We start from the raw sequence: 27,740 nt of genomic DNA on the forward strand, positions 1-27,740 counted from the left end.
GGTAGGGAGGTTTGTATGTGGTGGGGACTGTAACAATCCATCAGCAATTGACTCAGGTATTACCCTGTTAGAACGACCGTCCCTAATTTCACCCTTCCAAACTGAAATTATTCCTAGTGCTTTGAACTTCTGTATTGTTTAAACAACAGTTTTTAAAAACTGAAATTGTGTGAGATTAAGTTTAATCTCCCAATATTATTCAAGATATGCTAACTGTTGTAACAAACTGCCTCAAATTTTAGTAGTATAAACAACCAAAGTTTAATTCTTGCTCCTTTTACAGTATATAGGCGTGGGAGAGAAAGACTCTGCTCCACGCAGTCATTCAGGGACCCAGGCTCATTCCATTTAGTGTAACCACTATCCCCAAGGGCTTCAGAAGCCTCCACTGGATCTTCCACATCCAGTCAACACTTTAAGAAAAAAAGAGAGAGTGATGATATTCCAATGAGGTTTTAGTGGCCAAGTATGGAGGTGGTATGCATCACTTCTGCCCACATTCCACTAGACAAACTCAGTCCTATGTCCATCTAACTGTAGGGGTGCTCTGATAGCAGCTTAGTGATGTGCTAAAGAATGAGAACAAAGATTGGTGAATGTGTAGTCAGTTACTTCCATACTCCCCAATTATATTGTTCGCTCCTAAGAGACATAAGTAGTATTTTACAGTTATTTGTATGCCCCATAACACCTAATAGAGTTTCTGGAATGTAATAGATTCTCAACTGATTGTTGAATAACTGTATGAACTCTTCTAACTGACTCCTTAGCTTCAGGGCCATTTAAAGACCTTTGTAGACCCTAGGAACTCTTACTTTAGAAGCCCAAACCTGCATCATATCAAAATATCAGCATACATTCACATTCCATATTAAGTATAATTTTACCAGTAAAATTGAAAAACATTACAAATTTTGATTTTGAAATTGGCTACTGTAAAATGGCAAAATTGGTCAAAAAGAGAGTTTATTACATTGAAGAAGAGAAGGGTATCAAGGCTTGATAGGTAAAATAAAATGCATTATTAGTAAATTCAAGGAAAAGTGTGTAGGGTGGAAATATCTAACAACACACAAAATAAGGAGAAGGAAACTGAAAACTGTAGTGTTCTTGCCATCACAAGAAGATTAAACCAAGAACACAGTTGGATTTTGACCAAGTGGAAGAGAGAGGCTAATGAAGAATACGCTACACAATCATTCCTTCTGGCTACCTTGGTAACTAAATCCTATATCATGATAGTGTTATTATAATGAGAAATGCCCTCCTGAAAATAACAAAATTAATAATTTGAGGTAGAACCACACATGAACCTGCCTACCCCCTACCCGTCCCCACAGTCTGAAGAGAAGTTCTTGGGCTTTTGGAAAGGGTTTATGCAGCAAAGGATGAGGGTGAGAATTTGGGGTATTATGTCGGGGTTAAATTGGGGCCTACATGCTTAGAAACTTCTTGGCTACTAATGACCTTGTATTCTTCACTGACTTAACTGTGCATAAATGAAATGTTCATCCATCCATGTTACCTTACCTATCTTGACTGATGCCATCATTACATGGAAGGAAACCCTACAGGAGATGATAGAAGCAGTAAGAGTTTTAAGTAATTCATTTAAATAAGATTAGTTTTGATTTCTTCACAATAATTGTGTATACTGGGGAATTCTTAATGAAATGAGAGAGTCTAAACTAAATATTGCTTTCAAATATAAAGACAATGTTTGTGAGCTCTAAGAATGAAGTTGACATAATTTATTTAAATATTTAATTAAATATTTATAGATTTAGACTTTGCTCCTTTTCATATTTTAAGGCCGATGCATGTATATTTTTCATGTCTCCAGTGTTTGTGTAAGCCCTTGAAAAGCTCAGAGGCCCTGGGCTCTGTGCCTATATTGTGTAACAGAACAAATGGTCCTGCTTGGTACTTGGCCACTGGGTTTGCACTGAAGCGTGGCATGTGAAGAGAGGCGCAGTCCTTCTCCTGTGTCAGTTCATGGATGGAAAACAAGGGCATTCTTTCAGGGGCTTTTCTTTGACAGATAAGTTTAAATTCTACAAATATATATTTGTATATTTATAATATATTAATAGTTGTAAATATATGTGTAATAAAAATATATACATAAATATATACAAATAAAATTATATATATAATTTATATATATATAAATTCTGCCAGGTGCAAGACCCTGTGCTGGTTCTTCCTCTTTTCAGTAGCCCTTACCTTCAAAGGCTTTATATTTAGCAGCCAGTTATTAGTTTTGCCTGAGTCAAGGTTTTACATGTATTGTGATTGTAAAAATGATAATATTCTAACTCTGTTGTTATCTCTATATTTATTAGCTGGTGGTCTATTGTAAGGAACACCTTTTCTGTCTCTTCTGTTTCTCTGTCCCTCTCTATCTGTCTGTCTGTCTAATCATTAACATGGAGTCATGAATTCTTATTTTATTCAATGGTTGATTGTCTTTAGTTTGAAGCTTAAATTGCTCCAGATGTGGCCAGTGGGGGCTTCTTTAAAGTGGTTCCTGGTCCCTTTATCAGGTCCCCCTATTTTTGAGCACTTCCATATTTTCAAAGGAGCTCTAGATCCTTTTAGTGTGGAAAGGCATTTAGAAATAGAGATTTATGTGTTAGTTGTGCTCCTTGCTAGTGGATTTCATCGCTTCCTTTCAGCAAAGAAAGCTAAAAAACACACACTCAGCCCTCACAACACACACACACACACACACACATTTATACTGAAGTTTCTCATTACAATCCAAACTCCGTAGCGTTCTTTTTTTATTACCTTTATTCCATTTGTATCTCCTTTTGCAGTAAGAAACTTGTTTCCTAACATCAATATGTTTACTTAATTGTTCTGTTTTACGATACACACAAAAAAGTTTCAGAATTGCTATACTGCTATAAAAACAAATCTAAGAAGGGTACAACATTTGTATCAATTTTTATTTTCTTTAAATTAAGGATATATAGTTAAACTGTTCATAAAAGTTCAAATGTTACTTAGATACTTTTTTAATCTCCTTCAGCCTCCCTACCAGATTTTGAGGTCTGACTAATTCCTACTTTTTTTAGCTTAAATGTCACTTTCTAATGGATGCTTTCCCAAACTCTCCATGTTAGAGTAGGTCTGTTTGTTAGATGATCTCATAGCATCCTTTGCTTTTCCTGTATAGAATTTTCCTTTTTAATCTTTGCTGTTGCTTATTGACTATCTCCCCCAATAGGCCGTAAGTTTCCAAAGGACAGAGATGATGTCTCTCTTATCACATCTTACTCCCCTCTGAATACATAGTAGGTATTAAATGTTCATTGGATAAATGAATTATATCTAATAGTTGCGGCGAAACCTTAGAAAAAAGAGAAATTGTAAGGGGTCATTTGTTACCTTCTTTCTTTCTCTCACTTATTCCACCCTTTTCCTTTCTTCTTCCAGAGGCAGAGATATTTTCACTTTAGTTGACACACATTTGTTAAGAAACGTTTATTAAGCACCTAATGCACATTTCCTGTGCACTGAAATATATATATATAAAATTCAGGAAACTAAGATCTAGTGCCAAAATGTATTGTCTAGTGACTTAAATTAGTTGGGGTTGCTCAAAGACCCCAGAAGGATTGGGGCAGATGGGTTTCTACATTTATCTGCCTTAAAAGGTAGATGCTCTTGTTTAACTAATGATCAGCACATTTTCATGTTCATTTTTTAAGATATTTCTGCCAACTATGCTTTCTCTTCAGTGGTTAAATGTAAAAATAGAACTTCTCACTTAAGGAGCCTCTGAATTAGGTTCTGTGGATGAGTGTGAAAATCCATTACTGACAGGATTCCAGTGTAAATAATTGTAAATAATATTTCTAGGGTGGGTCCAGAGCTATATGACTTCTCCTAATTTGGACCCTCCGAATGAAAACCATGTGGCCCATGATTAGACTGAATTTTTTTTATTATGTGTTAGAAAACAATAAAGAGGAAACAAAGCAATTTGAACAATGGTGAGAACCTCTTTGCAAGGAATTTAAATGAAGTAGGAAAGAAATTAATATGAAGTGATTTCTGTGCCTCTGTTGCTGCTAGATCCCAGGTGTCTTGTGCCATCTTTCTTCATATCGTAAATCAAATCATTGCTTGCTTCTGTTGAATTCTCAACACTCAATTGATAAAGTTCCTTTACTTCACCTTAACTCCTGGAGAAAATTGGAGGATAATCAAATAAAGAATAATGCAAATGGAGACACTGTAGTGTCATGAGCAAGTATGGGCCTTAAACCCAGAAAGGCCTGTCTCTGCATCTCAGCTCTATTAGCTGGAAAGCCTTGGAAAAAGCTAACGTTTCTAAGTTTCATTTTCTTCATCACTAAAACAATGGTCCATTTTCAGGGTATTTTTTGAGGATTTAAAATTACATATAGTAATGTTCCTCAACACTGTGCCTGTTGCATAGTGGGTATAAGTAATTTGTAGTCATTATGTGGGTTCCTTATCTTCTCTCTATCCATAGGCAATTATTGAGTATCATGTGTTCTGTGGACTAGGTGGGATATAAATTAATTGTAAGATATGGTTCCTGTCACGTAAAAGAACAGTGGCAGATTAAGGAGAGCTGAATCTGGAATTACTCTTACTATCTAGTGGGGAAGAAGGCCAGCCACAGGTGTTGAAGAGACAGCAGAGCGTAATACCTATAGTTTGGCAGAGTCCTCTGGAGGATTCAGCATTTAAGGAATCCAATGTGGGTACAACATGAGATACAAAGGATGAGAAGAGCCCACAAACTTCAGGAGTGAGTGCTATTCTTAGAGCCAAACATGTAAGCCAAACTAGTCATGTCTTTCCACAGATACAAAGTTGATAGTCATTGTGCTAGGCTGTGGGACAAAACTCAAATCTCTGGGAGAAACTGGTGTGAAAAATGCAATAACTTGGTCCTGCAAAGTCTGAGGTCCTCAACAAGTTTATCAAGAGAGGGTTTCAGGAGACAAAAACCAGGGAAAAGCTAGTTAGCAGAGCTGAGATAAGAGCAGGGTCAGAGTCCCCAGGAATTAAGTAGAATACTTTTTTCAGGGCTAGGCTCAAAGCTAGCGTCAGAGAAGTGAAAAGTATGATTGGATGGTGAGATAAAACCAAGAATTGGATTATCAAATCAGATACATGAATCAGAGATTTCGGCCAGGAATAAGTTTTACTTGTGATTTCAGGGACACAAGTACTCATGAGACATAGGTGAAACATGGAGAGATCTGAAATAGTCAGTGCACCTTACTGGGTCCTTTTATTTGCTGCATCAGAATGTTCCCTGGGCCCAGATTAATATATGACGTCTCCAATGAGGTGTGCAGTTAAGTCACTATGGAGGAAGAGCTATTTGGATCATGGAACATCTCCATTTTATACTCAGATAGTTACATAGTTTATATGACATTTTCTAGGAAGCCGTGTCTATAAATCCACAGATTGCAGGTATGTTTACCATAAATAATCTTATAACAGATATATCTTTCTATAGATGAGGACTGTTGTGCTAGCAAACGCCATTAGTTTGTTTGCTAGGAGTCATTAGCCTTAGCATGTTTACAAGGATATTTGACCAGGTCATCTTTTATTCTTTCCTGGAGGTGTCCTCTGTCAATGGTAGAGAATGAATTGCAAATCTTCTATTTAATTGTTTACTTACCAGATGGTGAGACCCAGACAATTGGAATCAAGCCAAATTTCCTCTTTCCTGAAATCTGGATTACTTTTGGAATTTGACTTAAGGATGGAACCAGCAGGTGGGAGGAGTACATAACTGGGGAAAAACTCAAGGAACTTTTGTGCTTGTCCCCATATTCAGTGAATAAATATACTCCATATCATTAAGGATTAGAAAGGATAAATGGACATACAAAGTGCCTTGAGTATGTGGATAAAGGGAAATCAGCTGAGTTGGAGTAACTAGGGCAGCTTCTCTGTTTTCCTTCTCTTTTAATTTAACCCTTTGTCTCAGCCTGTGATGTAGTAAGGGTGACTTCTGCAGTCCACTAACAAGTAAAGTTCTGTCCATAGGGTCAAGGCTCACTCAATGCAAAGTACAAAATAGAAGTATTAAAGGTAAAAGAGAAATTAACTATGAGAGAGGATATCAATATGTAGCTGAATTCTGTGTCTTGAACATGTTTGATTTAATCATCGACATATGGCCCATTGAAGACCTCTCCTTGTAACATCTCACACCCTTTGGAAATATTTTGTAGGGTGATCATGGTTCCTCAGTCATAGTTTCTTGTGCAATATTAACACCCACACTAATGCAAACAGATTAATTTTTTTCTCTGTTTATAATTGAGGTTTCTTGCCTCTTCGTCTTTGCCTGTAATTAACAGCTGAACAAGAACTAGAGATCCTGCAGTATACCTTTATAAAAAGGTACAGAAAGAGAGGACAGTTAGGCAAGACAGAGTTGTCATATCATTAACTAACAATTACTGCTATGAGCCTGGCTGGTTTTGCATCTTCTGTCATGATGAGCTCTGCTAGTACCCTGTACCAAGACACTGAGCAGAACTTTTAGAGATGGGCCACAGGATATTTAGCGCTGATAATATCAAGGCAGAGGAAGAGTGTGTGGAAGGACCCTACAGCCTCTCTGAGTCTTCTGGTAGGTAATGTGAGCAATGAATCATCCATTACCTTGCAACATTTTATTTACTGTTGTCTTGAAGTATTGTTTAAATATGTTTTATTGTTTTCTACATTTCTGTGCTTGTGTTTTTCTTGCTGATTGAATTTTAAGTTTCTAGAGAGCAAAACCAGTATAGGTGCTCAATACATGTTTCTTGATTTAATTTGCAGATCTAAGGGACCTTAGGAAAAAATTTTAAAAATTAGTCTCTTTGGTACCCTATCACTGCTGAGGCACCTTTAAGAATCTGTAAAAACAGGCCAAATACAATTTATAACAGATAATTTAAATTTTCTATTATTGGGTGTTCATTGTTTCCAGGTTCATTTTACGAGTCTATACAATAGTTCAAAAATAACACTAGGCTTAAAAAGGAAGAAAGGTAAAGAAAGAACATTATATACCATCAAAAGGGAATTAAACTGCAATCAAATAAAATTTCTTGAGTATAGTTCGAAATGTATTTTAAGAGAAAGGGTTGAAAATTTTCTAATCTTCTAATAGGCTTTAAATTTTTATTCCTAATCTATTTTTGTAAGTGGTTCCAAGAAAATCTTAGGTTCTTCACTAATATTACAAACACTGTCTATATTGGTCAGGTTTCAATCAGAAAAACAGATGTTACTTTAAGTATTCCAACTGAGGTCTTGAAGTTGATGATTTTTTGGGCTTTGTCCAGAGGCCACTGCTAGCCTCCAGCATCTCCTCACACTGCCAGCAGAGATTACTGGCTTCTCTTCCACTCAAAATCTAGTCTAAATGTTTCTCATCGTCAGAATCTGACTCAGATTGTTAGCGATTCTGGGAAATGTAGTTTTGACATCTTATCTGTGATGCAGAGGAGATGTAGAAAGGGGTGGGCAATGATGCCCAGTAGACCACAGATCATCCTGCTCACTACCTGTTCAGCATTTAAATTTTTTTAAAAAGTTGTTAATACATAATTGGTATATTAATATTTACATATTTGCTTCAAAGATACAATGAACTTACTCTTCAGATAGAAACCAGGCATTTTTAGATATATTCAAAGAAATTCAAATTGACTCTAAGTCTCATAGTTGGGAGTAGCACCCTGGGGAACACCTTTTGTTATTTCTCTTTATCATCAAAACCGGTGCTGACACTATGGAACACCCCAGCAGAACATTCTTTGCTTTTGCTTCATGCTCTAAGAGTTCCATGAACAATAGTGAACTAAGTTCTCTCATTGTTTTGGTATCACAAACATGAATGTAGGACGATAATGGAGGGGCCGACTTTGTTATCCTTTCTTTGTTAGGAAAAAGTTTAAGAATGATGGATATAAAAGGTACTTACTACAATTAACAATGTCATTGTTGAGTCAAGGATGTTTAGAAGACAAAATTTATAGTTTATTTATAAACTTCTTTTAACACTGTGCTTATTACTGTTATGGATATAATTGTTAATTCTTGACTTTTAGAATTCTTTCTATATGCCAGGCTAAATGCTTTCTGTGTGCAATTTAAAAAACAACCATCTGCATTAAGCATTAATATCTTCATTTTAATTTATAAAGATGGTAGAGGTTAACATCACAGACAGTAAGTGACACAGCCAGGAATTGAACCTACAGGGCCCCTGCTCTTAACCAATTGCATGAGCATTTAAGTTAAGAGGAACCTTAGAGAGAGCTGGTCTAAACTATGTGTTTTATACTTCAGTACACTAAAGGCTAAAGAGCTAAAGCATCTTGCTTTTGATTATACTGCTAATTGCAGAGTTGTTACTATGATCCAGGTACAATAGCCAGGCCAGGCTAAGCTTGGCTGCAATAACAAATGGCCTGAACTCAGTGGCTTTACTACAACAAATGTTTATTTCTTATTTTATAAGGTCTAGTAGAGGTCAAGCAGTCCCACCCTATGGAACATGTAGCCTCCACTTGCTTTTAACTGCCTGGGACTGAAAGTGACTTGTTAGATTCCACTCAAAGTAATTAGTCAAATGGTCACAACCTAACTGCCAGGACAGCTGGGAAATATGGTCTTCCTACAGATGTGGTGAACACACCACATTGTCCCTGTCATAGCAGGAGTCCTGATACACAGTCACATACTCTTATCATGATATTACTCTGCCTTTCACCCCAGGCACTCTCCAGCTATGAAGCTCATTTGATATTCTTCAATAATAGTATTCTTAGCTAAAGCATGTTTGTTTCCATAAAGCTAATCATTCTGGTCTTTTTGTTTTTCTTACTTTAAAAATATTAACTGTGGCTGCTTATGATGGGTGTGAATTGTGTTGTTGTTTTTTTTTTATCTTTTTTTGCATTTGACATAAATATCAAAATATATATGCAATATTCAATATAAGCCCATTATTCTAAGTAGATGGGGGACTCATCAGGCCTCATAGAAACAGCTGAGGTTTCAAACTTATTTCTTCTAGTTTTACAATGCAAATGGATGCTATACACATTTCATATCCCCACTTTCTATTGAAAAATGTCACTTTGTAGTTCTAGCTGCATGATCTTAGATAAAATATCTGTAGAAATATGTTATCAGGATAAAGGGGAGACTTTGGCCAAGAATCAACTTTCTCTATGTTACTCTGCAGAGAAAAGCTATAATAAAAGCTGAACAATATATTTGGTATATGAAGTGTAATGAATAGAAGATATATAATGATTTTAAAAATTCAAATATTTATTGAGTAATAACTAAATCTAAAGGAGAAGATGTAGGTCCTGCTTTACACTGATACCCAAGAATCATAATATATGCTTGGAGCGCTGAATATCACCAAACAAGATGTGTAGTAGAAGGATAACTTAGTGATGTTGGCATGTTCAAACCCTGCACATTCCAGAGAATGGACTGGCCCTTGACCAGCTCCTGGAAGACAACCTCTGAGCCCTCGGAACATCCTGCCTGCAAAGAGTATCTTTGTATACCTGAGACCTTGGACCACACCAGATAGTTTATGCTAACCATGAAATTTATGGTGAATGCCTGTTTTTATTCTCCTGGGCCCCTAGGCCATGTGGTATCAGTTTGACCTCTAGGGGTGGGGAGAAGGTTGGAGACTGAATAGTTTGGTCATTCATATAACCATGGACTACCTACGTGACTGACCCCCAATAAAAACCTACGACACCAAGGTTCTAGTGAGCTTCTCTGGTTGACAATACATCATACATGTTGTCACACATTGTTCGTGGGAGAATTAAGTGCTGTCTGTACAACTCAAATGGGAGAGGATAACTGGAAGCTTGCACCTGGTTTCTCCTGGACTCTGTCCTATGCATCTTTTGCTTTTTCTGATTTCAATCTTTATCCTTTTATGGCAGTAAATTGCAACCATGAATATAACAGCTTTTCTGAGTTCTGTGAGTCGTTCTAGTAAGGTAGTCTTGGGGTCCCCTGAAACAGAAGGTGAATATAAATTCATAAACAGAAAAAATTTTCCAATAGAGTTATGAGATGTTGCGTGTCATAATAATATATCAAACATTTGTTATGTGTGTTACCATTTACAAAAATTTACCCTAATTTACTCTATTTATTATAGGAATTCAAAAGGAGTAAGATTCACTTCAAACTATAGAGGTCAAGCAAGGTTTTATGGAAGAAGAGTCAGGGTTTGAGCTGGATCTCAAAGGGCTTAGGAGAGGAAAGCAGATAGAACAGGGTGAGGAAAATGCAATCCAGGATCAGAGGGCAGTAAGCAGAAGACTTCAGCTGAAGTGCGAATTTGAGGAAGATAAGTAAAGAGTTAAAACTGGAAATGTAGGCTGGGGCCAAATTGTAGAGTTTTAATGCTGCTGTTGTTTACCATAACTAAAAACTAAAATTTCAGTAAATTAAGCTAATCAAATTCCAGAAAGTTTCTGTGTGGAGAAGTTTCCCTATAGGGGGGTCTCCATATGCTGCTAAATTCTAATCATAAAGTGAGTCTTACTGCCAGAAAAATGTCACTGTAATAATAACCTAGTGGGGTTCCACATGTATCCTCTTACAGTGATGTCCACATCAAATTTGCACGATTTATAACTGCAAAATTGAGTCTTCAGCCAGAAATTGTAAGCTCCACCTGTCATCTGGGAATCCAGCTGTGTTTTTTTTGGATTGTTGTAACATCACAGTAATAAAGATTTTGCAATCAGAATTTAGCTCACAATTTTGATAATGATTCAGGATGCAAAACTGTCTCTAGCTCAGCTTCTCTGTGGCTTCACTGGCCCTAAAGCCCCCCAAACTACTGTTGTCAGGAAGACACACTGGTATTACTTTTGTTGTTATTCACTGAGTGCCCTAAATACATACCATTTTCTTTGAAAGTCAGTTGTGGGGGGTGGGGTTGGCGTGGGTGAGATTTATAAGGAGAAGATGCCAGTTTTATTCAAGGGTTGGCGTTACAGAAAGGCATGAAACCTCATGTAGTTGTTAAAAGGTCGTAACTGTGGGCAGGCCACCCCACATCTTTATTTCTGTAACAAAATATACCAACCAATGGATTTCCTTTTCCCCCAGCTATATAAAGACAATGTTGTGAGAATGGTGTGTGTTTTTGTTTCAAGTGTGTTTCTTCCATCAAGAGTAGGAAATGGAGCCACTCTGTATTTGATGGTCCTTAGTTTGGTTCGATGCAAAATTTCAGTCCTCTAGCCGTATTATTGTGCAGACTAATTTTCTTATAGCTACATGCTCTCTTTCACATTTTAAAAAAATATCAAAAAATATCATCTGTAATTAAATTAAATGAACACTTTCTCAATTTTCTTCTTAATATATATTAGACATGAGCTTACAATATAGCTGAAATTGAACCATTTATTTCTCTTTCTCCAAAATTGTATGCTTTTCATGTATTCTCTATCTTAATGTCACTAATATCCACCCAGACTCTGAAGTCAGAACCTGAAATCATTCTGACTTTTTTCATTCCTTCACTCTTTACTTCCAACCAATCATCACCTCCTGGCTAACTTACTGCCTGAAAACTTCACCATCCTCTTCATTTTTATCTCTTCATATGACTATTTGTTAGTTTAGGCCACTGTTATGTCTCACATGAATTGTGGAAGTAACTTCTTGGCTAGTTCCTTGGTTTTTCATCTTCTATCCCCTCATTCATTTTCTTTTTGAAAATTTATCATGAAATATTATACTAAATTTTCTGAATACAGAACAAGAGACATGATGGTCAAGGAAGATCTTTCCTGCCACTTTCCCTCTCCTCTCTATCCTGTTCAATCCTAGAGTGGAGCTAGGGAGTGAGGAGGAGGTAGAATGAGGAAAGAAGAGAAGCCAACTATATCCTCACCTCCCTTCAAACAGGCCTGCAGGTAGAGTGAGAAGAAAACTTTAATTGGAACATTTTGGGGTGGAGAAGGAAACTCTGATATAGACATGTGAGTTTTGAGATGTCTATTGGGCATTTGGGTAGAGATGTTGAATAGGCACTTGGATTTATGAATCTAAAATTTAAGGCTGAAGGTGCCCACTCTCACCAGTTCTATTCAACATAGTACTAGAAATCCTAGCCAGAGCATTTAGGCAAGAAAAAGAAATAAAAGGCTTCCAAATCAGAAACAAAGAAGTTAAATTGTTTCTGTTTGTAGATAACATGATCTTGTATATAGAAAACCCTAAAGACTCTACCAAAAAACTGCTAGAACTAATAAATTCAGTAAAGCTACAGGATACAAAGTCAACATGCAAAAATCAATTGCATTTGTATACACTAACAACGAACTATCTGAAAAAGAAGTAAAGAAAACAGTCCCATTTACAATAGCATTGAAAACAATAAAATACTTAGGAATAAATTTAACCAAAGAGATGAAAGAACTCTACACTGAAAACTATAAGGCATTGATGAAACAAATGGAAGAAGACACAAATAAATGGAAATATATCCCATGTTCATGGGTCAAAAGAATTAATATTATTAAAAGGTCCATACTACCCAAAGCCATCTACAGATTCAATGCAATGCCTATAAAATTACAAAGGCATTTTTCAAGGAAATAGAAAAAACAACCTAAATTCGTATGGAACCACAAAAACTCCTGAATAGCCAAAGCACTCTCAAGAAAGAAGGACAAAGCTTGCAGGTATCACACTTCCTGATTTAAAACTGTATTACAAAGCACAGTAATCAAAACAGTATGGTATTGGCATAAAAACAGACACATAGACCAGAAACAAACCCCTGTATATACAGTCAGCTAATCTTGGACAAGGATGCTAAGAACATACAATGAGAAAAGAGTGTCTCTTCAATAAATGGTGATGGGAAAACTGGATATCCATGGGCAAAAGAATGAAATTGGGCTACTCTCTTACACCATACACAAAAATTAACTCAAAATGCACTAAAGACTTAAACATAAGAGTTGAAACCATAAAACTAGAAGAAAACATAGGTAAAAAGCTTTTTAATATTTGTCTTGGCAATTATTTTTTGGCTATGACACCAAAAGCAAAGGTAACAAAAGCAAAAATAAACAAGTCGGACTACCTCAAACTAAAGAGCTTCTGTATAACAAAGGAAACAGTCAACAAAATGAAAAGGCAACCTACCAAATAAGAGAAAATATTTGCAAACCATATATCTGATAAGGGAATAATACCCAAAATATATAAAGAACTCATACAACTCAATAGCAAAAAACAAATAATCCAATTAAAAAATGGACGAAGGACCTAAATAGACATTTTTCCAAAGAAGACATACACATGGCCAATAGGTAAATAAAAAGATGCTCAACATCACTAATCATCGGGGAAATACGAATCAAAACCACAATGAGATATCTCCTCACACCTGTTAGAATGGCTATTATCCAAAACACAAGAGATAAGTGTTGGCAAGGATTCAGAGAAAGGGGAACTCTTGTGTACTGTTGGTGGAAATGTAAATTGGTGCAGCCACTATGGAAAACAGTATGGAGCTTCCTCAAAAAATTAAAAATAGAGCTACCATATTATCTAGGAATACCACTTCTGTGTATATATCCAAAGGAAACAAAACCATTATCTTGAAGAGATAATGCACCCATGTTATTGCAGCATTATTCACGACAGCCAAGATATGGAAACAACCTAAGTGTCTATCAACAGATGAATGGATAAATAAAACGTGGTATATGTATTGAATGGATAAAGAAAATGTGGTATATATATATATATAATGGAATACCATTCAGCCATAAAAAAGAAGGAAATCTTGCTATTTGCAACATGGATGAAACTTGAAGGCATTATGCTAAGTGAAATAGGCCAGACAGAGAACAACAAATAGTATATGATTTAACTTATATGTGAATTCTAAAAAAGTCAAACTCATAGAAACAGAGAATAGATGATGGTTGCTAGGCCTGGGGGTTGGGTGAAATGGGGAGATGTTGGTCAAAGGGTACAAAGTTTCGGTTATAAGAGGAATAAGTTCTGGGGATCTAATGTACAGCATGGTGACTATAATTACTTTATAGTTAATAATACTATATTGTATACTTGAAATTTACTAAGAGAGTAAATCTTACATGTTCTCACCACAAAAAAAAAGGTAACTATGTGAGGTGATGCATGTGTTAACTAACTTTATTGTGGTAATCATTTCACAATATATACATGTATCAAATCATCACATTGTACACCTTAAATTTATGCAATATTATTTGTCAATTATATTTCAAGAAATCTGGGGAAAAGTATAAGTAAAAATGAAAAAAGAATTTTATCCCCTTCAAAATTAAATAAAGCAAAATTTAAGGCTGGAGATATAGATCTGAGCATCTTCAGGATATTAGTAGTATAAAAAGCCATGATGCTAGATGAGATAACAGGGAGTGAGTGTAAGTAGAAAAAAATGAGAGGTTCAAAGACCGAGACTTGAGGCTTTCCAATGTTTAGATGATGGGTTGATGAGGAGAAAACAACAAAGGAGACTGAGAAGGCACTTCCAGAGATGTGGAAAGAAAAGCAGGCTAGTGTGGTGTCCTGGAAGCCAAGTAAGAATGTGTTCTAAGGAGGTGACCTGGTGACCTTTGTGAAATCGTGGTGAAGGGGAAGTAAGATGAGGATTGAGAAGTAACCATTGTATTTAGCAACATGAAGATTGTTGGTGATCTTTCAATTTCAGTGAAGTGGTGGAGGCAAAAGCCCATATGAAGCAACTCTAGAGAGAACAGGAGAGTTGTTGAGGGTAGAGAGTATAGACAAGGAGAGGAGTTTTGCTCTAAAAGAAAATGGGGTGGTTGCTGGAGGCAGAAGTGGACTCGAAGAGGATTTTTAAGATGAGAGATGTTTACACGCTACTGAGCAAGAGAAAATTGATGACACAGGAAAGAGAGTGGAGAGCAACTGAAGCAATGTTCTTGAGTAAGCAAGAGGGGATTGGATCTGGTGCACAAGTGGAGGGGTTGGATTTGTGTACGAGCGTGGGCAGTTCTTGCAAATTAACAGGAGAGAAGGCAGATTATATGGGCACAGATGTGGGTAGATGGGTGGATGTAGTGGTGGGAGGTTGTGGAAATTCTCTTCTTATTGCTTCAATTTTCTCAGGAAAATAGAAAGCATGGTCAGCAGCTGGGAGTGAGGTATTGAAAACTTTGAAAAGTCCCCTTCTCTTCAACCTATGTAAAATTCAGTTCCCTTAGCGCTTATCACTAGCATACGATATACTTTGCTTAATTATCGTGTGTATATTGTCTATCTCCCCACCAGAATGTGAACTGCATAGGGTAAAGTTTTATGTCTGATTTATTTACTGCTGTAACCACCGAGCCTAGAATACTACCAGGTCAACAAGTGTTCAGCAAATATTTGTTAAATTAATTAATGGAAGGATTTGGTTATTATTAGACTTGGAGTGGATTATCTGAGTTTTTTAATACAAAAACAAAGAAAGTATCTGTGTATCATCTAAGAGTGATTACGAAAGCTATGGAGCTTGGGGAATGTATCATCCTAACAGTGGGGGAAACCCAGTCTGCTGAGTGGTTTGAAGGGGAAGGAAAATAAGATTGGTTTCTACTGGCACTCTCCTGAGTCTAGCTCATTTAACAAATTGGTTATTTCATATGTTTCAGGAAAAGGAGCATCTTCACTTACCTGAAAGCATTCTAAACCTTGGAGAAAATAGTTTTAGACTGCTTGTGGGTTAGACAATTATGAATGTTGAGTCTTCTTTTTCACAACATGTAGCAAAAGCTTCAGGTTCAGCTTTTTACAGTATTACAAATTACAGGACTGGTGGGTCAAAGGGAAATGAGTCTTAATAAAATATTAAAATCCATAGTTATGTGGCATACTTTTTGGGCTCCATATGCTTATCTTGGCTGGATGGGCCAAAATCCAGCCCATCCTGCAGTAGCTAACTTATACACAAACATATTTTGAACATAGCTGTGTCAATAATAGTTTCCAGTTACATAAAACTATTAAAAAATGCATAAAGTGACAAGACATTACATAGTCAGGGTGATACTAAACCTCTTAATCTCAAGTTCATGTGCCGGATGCGCAATAAGCCAGTCACTGAGACATCGGTGCTTGGAGATAGAGAAAGGTTTATTCAAATTGGCCAAAACAAGAAGGCAGGAGGATAGGATCTCTCTTTTTTTTTTTTTTGTGAGGAAGATCAGCCCTGAGCTAACATCCATGCCAATCCTCCTCTTTTTGCTAAGGAAGACCAGCCCTGGGCTAACATCTGTGCCCATCTTCCTCCACTTTATATGGGACGCCACCACAGCATGGCCTGACAAGCGGTGCATCGGTGCGCGCCCAGGATCCGAACCCAGGCCGCCAGCAGCAGAGGGTGAGTGCTTAACTGCTACACCACGGGGCTGGCCCCAGGGTATGATCTCTCAAATCTGCCTTAACAAAAGAAGAAAGCGGGGGGGTTTTTATAGAGCTATGGGGCTTGGAAGGTGAGGTTTCAGAGAAACAAAGGTGAAGTCCATGTTCCTTTCACTCCAGACGAGCCCTTGGGCAACCAGACTTCTGGGCATCTGTGGCAGCTGGGGGCTGGTTATCTGATGGTCATAACTTCCTTAAAGGCATTCTTTTTCTTCTGCAAAATAAGCTCATAAATCTTGTGACCCTTGAGTTACTCCTTAGGTTAAACAAGAAAACAGCACATTAACAAGATTAACTTCTTTTCATCTGTGTCTATGTTGGGACCAAGGTAGAAAGGTAATCAAGTTCTTATTGAATATTTACAGTAACCTTCAGGTACCCTAAGGGGTAAATGAAATGGAGTCAGAAGACAGAAATTCTTGTCATATGTTAATGTGTGACCACACATTCATCCTTTAAAAAAACTATCCCCTTTTTGATGGCAGTGTACTATCATGAAGAGAGAGCTAGGCAAAAACATCAAACAGACTCAAATTTGAATCTTTATCAGTCAGGATGTGTCAGGAACAGAGAAACCAACCCAGGTCTTATCGTGTTTTTTCTTTTCTTTTCTTTTCTTTCCTTTCCTTTCTTTTCTAGTCTTGTCTTTTCCTTTCTTTCCTTTATTTTCTTCTCCTTTCTTTTCTTTCATTCCTTCTTTTTTTTCTTTCCTTCTTTCTTTTTTCAATGCTAAAGAGCTTTAATGAAGAAATTTTTTTTTGTTATTTTGTGAGGAAGATTAGCCCTGAGCTAACATCTGTTGCCAATCCTCCTCTTTTTGCTGAGGAAGATTGGTCCTGAGCTAACATCCATGCCCAGCTTTCCCTACTTTATGTGGGACACCGCCACAGCATGGCTCGACAAGCGGTGCATCAGTCCGCACCAGGGATCTGAACCTGTGAACCCCAGGTTGCCGAAGCAGAGCACACGAACTTAACTGCTATGCCACCAGTCCAGCCCCTAAAGTAGAAAATTTTATACAGTTGATGAAAGGGCTGAAAAGCTGATGGGAGAGGGGGCGGGGCAGGCAGTTCAGAGATGAGCAAAAAGCAGAAGCAATAACCCCTAAGGCTGAAGTGCTGGGAAGTGGTGGATTATCAGAGCCCCAAACTGAGGCCATCTAATGGGAGCTAGAACTATAGCTAGACCTGTTAGACCTGGAGCCACCAAGGAGCTGCTTCTGGAAAGGTTAGCCCAGGCAAAGCAAGAGAGGGAGGACTATCCTCTTTTCTGTGACCTCCCAGTCTCCACCAGATCCCAACCCTTTCACCCTATGGCTGAATATATCCAGAAGCCACAACAATGGAAGCTAGGAATTGTAATTCCCTCTAGTAGAAAGTAGGGCAGAGAGAGGACAGAGAATGTATCTGAAAGCAAAGAAACAGCTCCGGAACCCCATTCAACCTTTTATTAGCTGTGAGTCCTTGAGTAATTGCTTTAACATTTAGAGTCTCAGTTTCTTCATCTACAATATGAGAAGAGGGATATCTACCTCATAGGAGTTTTGTGACTCCAAATGCAATAATGTATATACAGTGCCTGGTTCATAGTAGGAGCACAAGACATGTTTTCCCCCTTTCCCTTTTAGAAATATTCCTCAAAGCGTTGTTTTCCTAGAAAGAGGAAGAAACTTTGATTCTGAAGAGAATTTGGCCATCAAATCATATCTTGGGCTCTGCTTTAATTCCAGTAATCTTTATCAAAAGCAGCACAGTACCCAAAGCTGGCTCAAAGGGGCAGTTCTCAAAGCTCACATTTATCTAGAATTGTTTTTTTTGAAATCTTGGTCACTTCCAGGTGCCCCTGACAAGACAGTGTTTGTAGTAATGGCCACAAAAATCAATGAACAAGTGTTTCTAGAAGAGACTAAATTCAATAGCCCTTAATCCTGGCTGCTAAAATGGGATGTTGTAATTTTTCATAGATCTTGAAAGAGCGAGTTTTTAATGGCTGCACTAAAATCTTAAGGGAGACCTATCTCTTGACAATAAAACCCACTCTCATGGTTAAGAAATATGCTCACAAAAGTAAGCATGAGGAAACACAGTAAAACCACATTTATATAGTTTGTCCTACTTTGAAATTTGGGGTAATTTGGTCTTGGAAGGATTTAAGTTCCTGCTGAAAGATCTAATTAATTTAATTCATGAAGCTGTTATTGGGTCCCTACAGTTGCCTCTGACTCCGGGCTGGGCTCAGGATGACAAACTCACAACACCAATAACACAGTCCTTGCTTTCAAGGCATTCCTTCTCTACTGGGGTTTCCCTTGCTGAAAAGATTTGTGTAAATTATGATTCAGGGAGCAAACTAAATCCATTTAATAAAAAGCTTTAAGTAAGCAAATTGTATGACTCACTACTAATAATTTTTATCTCTTCATTAAAGCAGGCTGTGAACTCTTATTTTGCTTAGAGTGTTATTTAATTGCAATAGAATGAACAAGACTTTTTTGTTAGCAGATAGTCAAGGAATTAAAATCTGACTTTGTCACACACTAGAGTGATTTTGGACAACCATCAACTTGTGGATAATATTATCTGCTCTGTAGTATTTCCATGGCAGTTAACTAAGGAAATATGTGAGAGAGTTTGTCCCACCATCTGGTTCCACATTCTTAAGAAATATTTATTGATTCATGTTCTTCTCTTCTCTGGGAAATGCTCCACCTTTTAGTGGCCAATTCTAGTCACTGGTCACTGGAGAGTAATAAAAAATGATTTTAAAATAGAAACTGTGTTTTAAAATTATTAATAATCTGGGATGCCCTATCCAGAGTTTACTTGAATTGAAAAGGGTTTTGTTTTGTGTTTTTAATTTATATATAAGAAAGCATAATTGGAAGGGTCAGTTTTTTTTCTGATTACCAGATTATTATAGGAATTTAGGAACTAGAGGAAAGTATGTGGAAGCAGAAAAAATTTTTCTTAACTTCACTCCTTAGAGGCACCACTGCTATCTTTTTGGTATATTTTCCCTTTAATTTTTTAATCAACAGTTTTCTTTATATAATTAAAATGATACTGTGTATACATATGCATTTTGGTATTTCATTTTTTTGGGTAACTTTATATTATAAGCATTTTTCCGTGTCATTAAACACAGTGTAAAGCACCATGTTCCGTCGTAGAGATGTATCACACAGATTATTTAAGAGGGTTAAATTATTCCCTTAATGTGTGGCCATTTGTCAAAGTTCCATTTTCTTTATTATAAATAACACTGGAAATATATGTTAGTGCATAAATATATACCCACATTGTTTGATTGTCTCATGAGAGTAGACATCTAGTCATATATTTACAGGTTGAAGTTTATAAAGTTTTTTAAAGTTCATAAGAAGTAACAAACTGAGCATATCAGCAGCAGCCCAGGTATTATAATTTTTTTAAGGGTTTAACTTTAAGGAAGAAAATAATGTATATTATTTCAACTTTAAATTGTTTAAATAATGATGAGATTGGGGATTTTCTAATATGCTAATTGGATATTTGAATTTCTTCTTCGGCAAATTGCTTGTGAAAGAGCAAGTTTTTTTAGTTCCCTTCAGTAAATATTTTTTTAGCATTTTTCCATGCTCCAGTCGTTGGAACAGCATGAGTTGGTGTATAAAGATGCATAAAATATAATCCCTATCTTCAAGGAATTCCAAATATCGAAGGAGGGAAGGGAAAAAAGATACTGTCAGAGGATCAACGATGGAAACAGAAACACTTTGAAGTTAGTTAGAATAGAGGAAGGAATGATTAATCTCTGAGACTGAGGAAGTTTTTGAAGGATGAATAGAAACTTTCCAGGCAGATAATTAAGGGAAGGGCTTGTCAATGCAGAGAGTTAAAGCCTGGGAGTTTGGAGGAGCAAATGTTCAGGAACTAGAAGTAGTTAGCAACTACTGGAGTACGAAAAGGGTCAAGAGAGGGCGGAGTGGGAAGACATGAAGGTGAGAAGATGGAGAAGTTTGCAAGAAGCAGATGGTGATGAACCTCACATTCCATGCTGAGCCGTATGACTTGACCCTGAAGGTGATAAGCAGTCTCTGAATTCAGCCTTTTTATCTAGTAATTTATGTTTTCATAACTAAATAAGTAGATAGAAATTTAAGCTCTTTAAATGTCTCATCTGTAAACTAGAACAATCTGTTTATATTTTTGCTATGCTAAGCATGCTATGGAAAAACCAGCACTGATTATGTGATGTTACCTTGGAGACATGAAAATTATTTTAGGAAGCAGACTGATTGCCTTGTCCGGAGCTCAATCCCACCAGGGCCCAATTATTTCCCTGATATCACACACATTCTTGATCTACTTAGTTCTGGAAAATTGTGACACTTTTCATTCTGTGGCAAAATTATATATATTTTCACATTGTCAAGCAATTTTTATTTTACAAAGATTCAGCATCGATGTCTTTACCATGCCATTGATGACATTTCATTTAGGGATGTAATTAAGCCATATTTCGCTTTTTATATGTTAAGGTTTAAAAATATAGATGTTAATTTGACAGCTAACCATCACCTTCCCCCTGAAGGTCAAGGAGTCCCAACAAGCCGCAGGCCATACTATGTAGGGATTCTCTCTCCTGCTCTAGTTCTGTCAGCACTGCAAACATGATCAGATTTGGCAAGTGAGGGTTGAATGGCAGAAGTGCAGGGAATTATTTAAATAACAACTAAGGGTCAAGCTACTTCTGTGCTCTTTTTAAGAATAAACATTTTTACTAAAGTACAATATATATGCAGCAAAAATACAAATAAATATATAGCTAGATAAGGTATCACAAAATAAACACCCCATGTAAGCACCACCAGGTCACAAAATAAAATATTACCAGCACCCCAGAAGCCTCAGTCATATCCTCTCATATCCACTCATACCATAGTAATCATTATCCTAATTTCTAATATCTAATCTATAGATAAATTTTTCCCTTTTTGGGTTTTTTTATTATTATTGTTTGGTTTCTGGCTTTTTTTCCCATCAACATAATATTAGTCCAATTTAACCATGTTGTTAAATATACCACAATTTTTAAATTCCTTTTATTTTTTATAAACCTTGGAGATGTTTTCAGTTTAGGGCTATTACAAATAATGTTGCTATAGACATACTTATACATGGTTTTTGTGTGCATATGTGTGCATTTCTGTTGGATATGTATGTAGGAGTGGAACTACTAGACCATACTCCATACTTACAGTCATAATGTACTGATAGATACTACCAAACAGCACTCCAAAGTGGTTGTAAAATTTTTGTTCTTATCAGCAGTGTATGTATCTGTACTTCACCCTCAGCAGCACATATTGTTATCAGTCCTTTTAATTTTAGCCCTTCCAGAAGGTGTGTGATGGTATCTCATTTGATTTTAGTTTACATTTCTCTGATACCTAATGAACATCTTTTCATAGATTTAATTTTTCTTTGTATATCCTTTTTAGTGAAATATCTCTTCAAGTGTCTTGCCGATTTTTTATTTCATCAATTACCCCTTTACTTATTGAGTTGTGAGAGTATTTTACATATTCTGGATACTAGCCCTTTGCGAGTTACATGTTTTGTAAATATCTTCCCCCTGTATATGATTTGTCTTTTTCTCTCTCTTCACGTCATCTGATGAACAGAAATTCTTAATTTTAATGTAGCCCAATTCATCAATCTTTTCCTTTATGGTTAGTGTTTTTTGTACTCTGCAAGAATTCTTTTCACACCCCATCTGTGTACTTCGAAAGGGAGCACTGAATGCTTTTTTCTCTGCTCAGAAAGTTTACTCACTTTGTGGTTTGTACCCAGTGGGAGATTAACATGGGCAAGGCACTTTTGAGGGTATAAGAACGCTTGGGTCTGCACAAAGTCAGATTGATTTGTTTTTATTTATTTGTTTGTTTGTTTATGTATTTATTTGTGAGGAAGATCAGCCCTGAGCTAACATCCGATGCCAATCCTCCTCTTTTTTTGCTGAGGAAGATTGGCCCTGGGCTAACAAGCATGCCCATCTTCCTTTACCTTATATGGGACGCTGCCATAGCGTGGCTTGACAAGCAGTGCAACCAGGCGTTCCCGGGGTCCGAACTGCGAACCCCAGGCCACAGAAGCAGAGCACGTGCACTTAACCGTTGCGCCACCGGGCCGGCCCCTGATTTGTTTTTTTAAAGAAAGTTTTTTCTGAGTGCAGTCTTTTTGAGAACCAGGAACTCTCTGTAGCCATGTGGTCTATTAATGCCACCTTTGCAACCTGCTTCATGGTGAAACCAGACATCTAGTCGTATCTGATTGTCTAATCTTCCTCTTGAGGAAGGAGAGGAGGAGGAAAGGATTTTACTTGTCCAGAATAAATCCTATATCGAGGTCATCTTTAACCTTCTCGCCAGTAGTGGGGTATGCAAGACAGGCACCAAGTATCAAAATCACATCCAAGAAAGAGTGTTAAGAATATCAACCGGGGGAGCATATCCATTTGTGTTTTCAGGGAACGGTGGGCCTCAGAAATGTTGAGTACCAGGAATCTTGTTGAAGAACTAGAAGGTGGTTTGGGCCAGTCCAAGATGGAGTGGCTATAATTTCCTATTACTGGCTTAAATATATTTCTGGAACAAGTCACACGAGTGGAACAATGGCATGGAACATATCTGGGAAGTACTCATTGTCAGATACTTTTTCCCACATATTTTCTTTCTTTACATATTAGACATTCCTATATCAATTAAATCCTCTTAAAGTTTAATCTACTAATTGTAAGTATGGCCATAGTCTTAAAGATGTATGATTCTCTTCCACAATCTCCCATAAACATGAAAGTACTTTTTATTTCTGAAAGAGTTCTATTTATATCAAGAGGGCATTAGCACTGTGTTCCCCTAAGTACGGTGGGGAAACGTGTGATTCTGTCTTTTTTTTTCCTTCTTCATTAGAGATTTCTATTAATAGCCTTCCGGGGGTACTAACACAATTTCTTGTCAGAGAGGAGAAGGCCAAGGATTCTGAAACAGCTCTGCCTTTCCCTGCCCTCGGCCTTATCCGGAACACTGTTCCTCTTTGGGAAGTGTGGTCCTATAATCCTGCCTGGTTTAGTTGGCAGCCATTCTCCACATTTGTAGCTATCTACTGTTTCTTTAGATGGTAGAATCTCTCTACTTATAGGCAAGTGGGGTTCAAAAATGCTATTTACTGGTATTGGTGGGAAGAAACTCAAATGCGTCTTTCCCATCAATCCCCATTTGTCTCCCCACCACATTCCACCATAAATTATACTGAACTGTTTTTAGGCTTCTAAATACCTTAACCACCCTACTCCTTCCTCCATCTGCCTCTCCTCTAGGTGATAGGTGCCTAGCACACACTGCCTCTTGTGCTTGGAAGCTTTCAGTTTCTGTTCCCTTTTGTCATATGCTGCTTATATTTATCCTTCACAACTCACTTCATTGAGCCTCCCAAAAAGCTTTCTTGATTACTTTCCCAACCCAATCCTGATCACCTAAGTTGTCCTAGGAGCCTTTTCTAGGGATCCCCATAGCCCATGGTGTGTACCCCAGCTTGGCACTCCTCACACTCTGTTTAATTATGTGTCTACTCATCTATCTCCCAGACTAGACTCTAAGTTCCTTGAAGTCAGGGATCCCATATGTTTACTTATTGGGTTCCCAACTCCTATTCCAATGCCTGACACACAACTAGCAAATATATATTTGTCAATTGTTGAATGATGACCCGAAAGAAGCTCTGAGAAACAGCAGAATGTCTTACAGATTAATGTTGAACTCTTTCTAATTTGTGATTTCCTTTTTAATCTTTTCAAATATCTCCACACAAGACTCTACTAACACTTCACTGTACACATCCTAATAAGGGAAGAAATTGGCTTATTTTTTAGTTTTCTTAATAGAGAAAAACACATTAATTTGCTTTCTATTAATTTCAAATTTGTGAAAGTGTAGACAAGGACTGAGATCAATTTTAACAAATATGTTATCAAAGATAGTACAATTTAATCTTGTGTTGTTTAAATTATTTAAGGAAACAAATACTTTAAGTATTAATTTAGAGAAAGGACAGTCTTATGGTAGTCACCAGTCATTCTCATATATTTATTAAGTTTATAAATATAAAATAAAATTTATAAAGTAAAGAGAGAGACCAAAGACTTCTGCTGAGTAACATTTCTCTAGCTGTTAGCTTATGCCCTTGAAAACAACAGGACAATTTCAGGATGTTTCAGAACATCTCAGACAGCATGAACAGATTTCAGCCAGTTCATGGTTCATGATAATGAATCTTATTGTAAAGAGTAGGCGTTTAAAACCAGATCTCTGCCGCTAGCTAGCTTCATGACTTTAAGGAACTTAGCCTCTTTAAGCCTCCCTTTCCTCATTTAAAAAATGTAATTGCCCTAAGGATTGCATGGAAGAAAAATAGTGTGCCTAATATAATGCTTGGCCCAGAATGCCATTCAGTGCTAGTAGATATTATTATTATTATTATTATTATTACACTAACCTGATCTAAATTAGTGAGAGTCTTTTATGGCTTCATAGTTTTTCTAGGACTTTCTGATAATGACTGCAATTATATTCTCTTTAAGTTAGGCAAAAGATAAACAATACCTATATATTTTTAAGTGTTAGATTCCATGAAATACTAATTTGCCCCATGAGCAGTCCTCTGTTTGTTGCTGTTATTGTTTTGCTTTGTTTTTAATCTAACATGTATTCTTCCCTTTGGGAAACTCCTCCTTTTCATATGGTTTAGGTGGGCTGAACCCTGCCCCCTCCCCTTACTCACTAGTCTGAGCTCAATATCCAGATTCATTCAATAAGAATAGTATATCTCCCTCCTTCAGTGATGGATTAATAAGCCAAACAGAGCCAATCAGAGTCTTCCCTTTTATGTGATATGGGGACATTGGGAGAAAATAGGACTTTCTTCCTCTCAGATCAAGAGCTATGAGGATACCGTAAACTAGAGCTGCTTTCATTCATCTTCTTTGGCTACATGGAAGGGCCATTTGAAGAAGGAGAAAATGAAGTCAAAACATAGTGTAAAAAAGAGATGAGGGCTGCATGAATAGAGATAAACCCTGGCTCAAGCTGTGGACCTTCCATTTGTGTGAGGCAATATACTCTTTTTTTTCTTGCACTTAAGCTATAAATAGTGTTTATATAATTTACAACAGAAGGAGTCCCTACTAATCTACCTCAAAGTAGCAGGAAACTGAGGCAGTAGGCGATGAAAGTAAAACTAAAACCTTGTTGGTCAGTACAACCATTCATGATCAAAACATTCATATTCCAGAACAACTTTCAATTTTACTAACATGCATCCTCAAATAACTTTGAAAGAATGTACCTACCCTAGAAAATTAAAAACTCAAAACATCCCTTCTTTTTGTTTCTAATTTCAAGTTGTGAAAAATATATTTATAGATGGCGACTCTGATATTGGAAGAAAAAACAACTTGGCTATGTTCTTTATCCTCTAGATTTGGTATTTCCTATCCCAAATTTACAAATGGAATAAATGAATCTTTCCTCTTTCTTTATATTGATCCCCAAATAGCCCAAACCCTCAAAATGAGTACTTTACTGAATATCCTAACATTATTATTAGGATGCTTGAGCCAGCAGTCTTTGGATCTAAAGTTCAAACCAAAGTGAAACTGAAAATTCTCAGGCAGGCACAATAGTGTGGTGGGAAGGAGGAAATGTGACTATTATCCCTGCCCTGGATAAACTTAGAGCCTCCTCTCTTACGTTCATGTAAACTGGTTTTTGTTTGTATCTTCTCTGTTACAGCCTGAGTTTAATTTATGGCCCAGTACTGGTAAGAACTAATATATTCAGGGGTCTTGCCCAACCTATATTATAGGGTCGATCACTTACCATCTAAAAGTCGTTCCTCTTGCCCACATTTTTTCCCTAGGATACTTCTAGTGGATGTCTTCTGTGTGTGCTCAGAGATAGGTCCTGTCAGCTACAAGATGATGGCCACTGTTTACTTCTTCTTTTGCTTCCCACTTACCTCCCATCCCATGATACCTGGCAGTGGCATACCCTTTTAATTACCTACTGACTCCAATTTTCCCTTTCTCCGTTGCTAACAGAATCCTGACTTTGTTCAGAATGGCAATATACTCAGTCTCAGGGATGGGTAGTTGATTAGTCCAAGCCAATTATGGCTGATCTGTTCCTAGCTCTCCCAGCTTTCCAGTAGCCATGAGTGGTCATGTGACACTGCTGCAGCCAATGAGACCCAAGGATAAATATGCTCTGGGGTGGTTCTGAGAAAGCTTTTGCTTTCCCATTGGAAAGAGACACACTCTATTATGGTCTCTTTCACTTATCCCTTATTCCTGGCTTAGATGTGAATCTTGTATCTGAATGTCAGCATCCATATTGCAATCACGAGCTATAGATGTGAGGATGAAAGCTGAATTACTAAGAATGGCAGAACATGAAGCTGGAAAAGCTTGCGTCCTTGATGTCATTGTTGAGTGGCTGAACCATTGCAGCAGCTAGCTTTCATGCCATATTTCTTGGCGTGTAAGAAAAATACACTATTATCTGTTTAAACTACTGTTAGTCAAGTTTTCTCTAATATGCAACCAAACCCAATAATAATTTGCACATATGCCATTTTGGTCTCCTCTGCCTAGAAAACTGGGGGAAGATGCCTCACCACCTCCTGTTGGAGATTGAAATCTCTGCAGTTTGCTGATACTGGGTGGACACAGCCTCTGTGTCCCCTAGGCACCATTGTTTCCTTTGAGCCTACCTGTTACCTCCACTGGGCATCATTTCTTTAGTGTAACGGTCCTGCTGAAGTTCCTGTTGCTCATGTGGTTCAGAGAGCACATACAATAGTAAAGACCAAGCACCAAAGTGCACATTCTCAAGGTGCAGGTTGAATATGGACTTGAGTCAGAGAGCAAAAGTGAGTGAGGTCTACACGGCAGTGACTCCCATAAGCATGGAGATCCAGTTGCCAGAAATGGTTCAGCACTAAATTGAGACATACTAATATGTTGTTTCCCTCAAACCAAGAAGATTTAACTACCTATTCAACATTTATTTAGTAGAGATGAGGAGACACTGATTTTCTATTAATTAAAAATCACACACCAAAAGAGGTAACATGCTAAACTCACTTCTACTGACTGAAGCAGATTCGATCTTCTGAAGATGAAAGACAAGAAAA

Source organism: Diceros bicornis, chromosome 15 (assembly GCF_020826845.1).
Source record: "Diceros bicornis minor isolate mBicDic1 chromosome 15, mDicBic1.mat.cur, whole genome shotgun sequence".
NCBI lineage: Eukaryota > Metazoa > Chordata > Mammalia > Perissodactyla > Rhinocerotidae > Diceros > Diceros bicornis.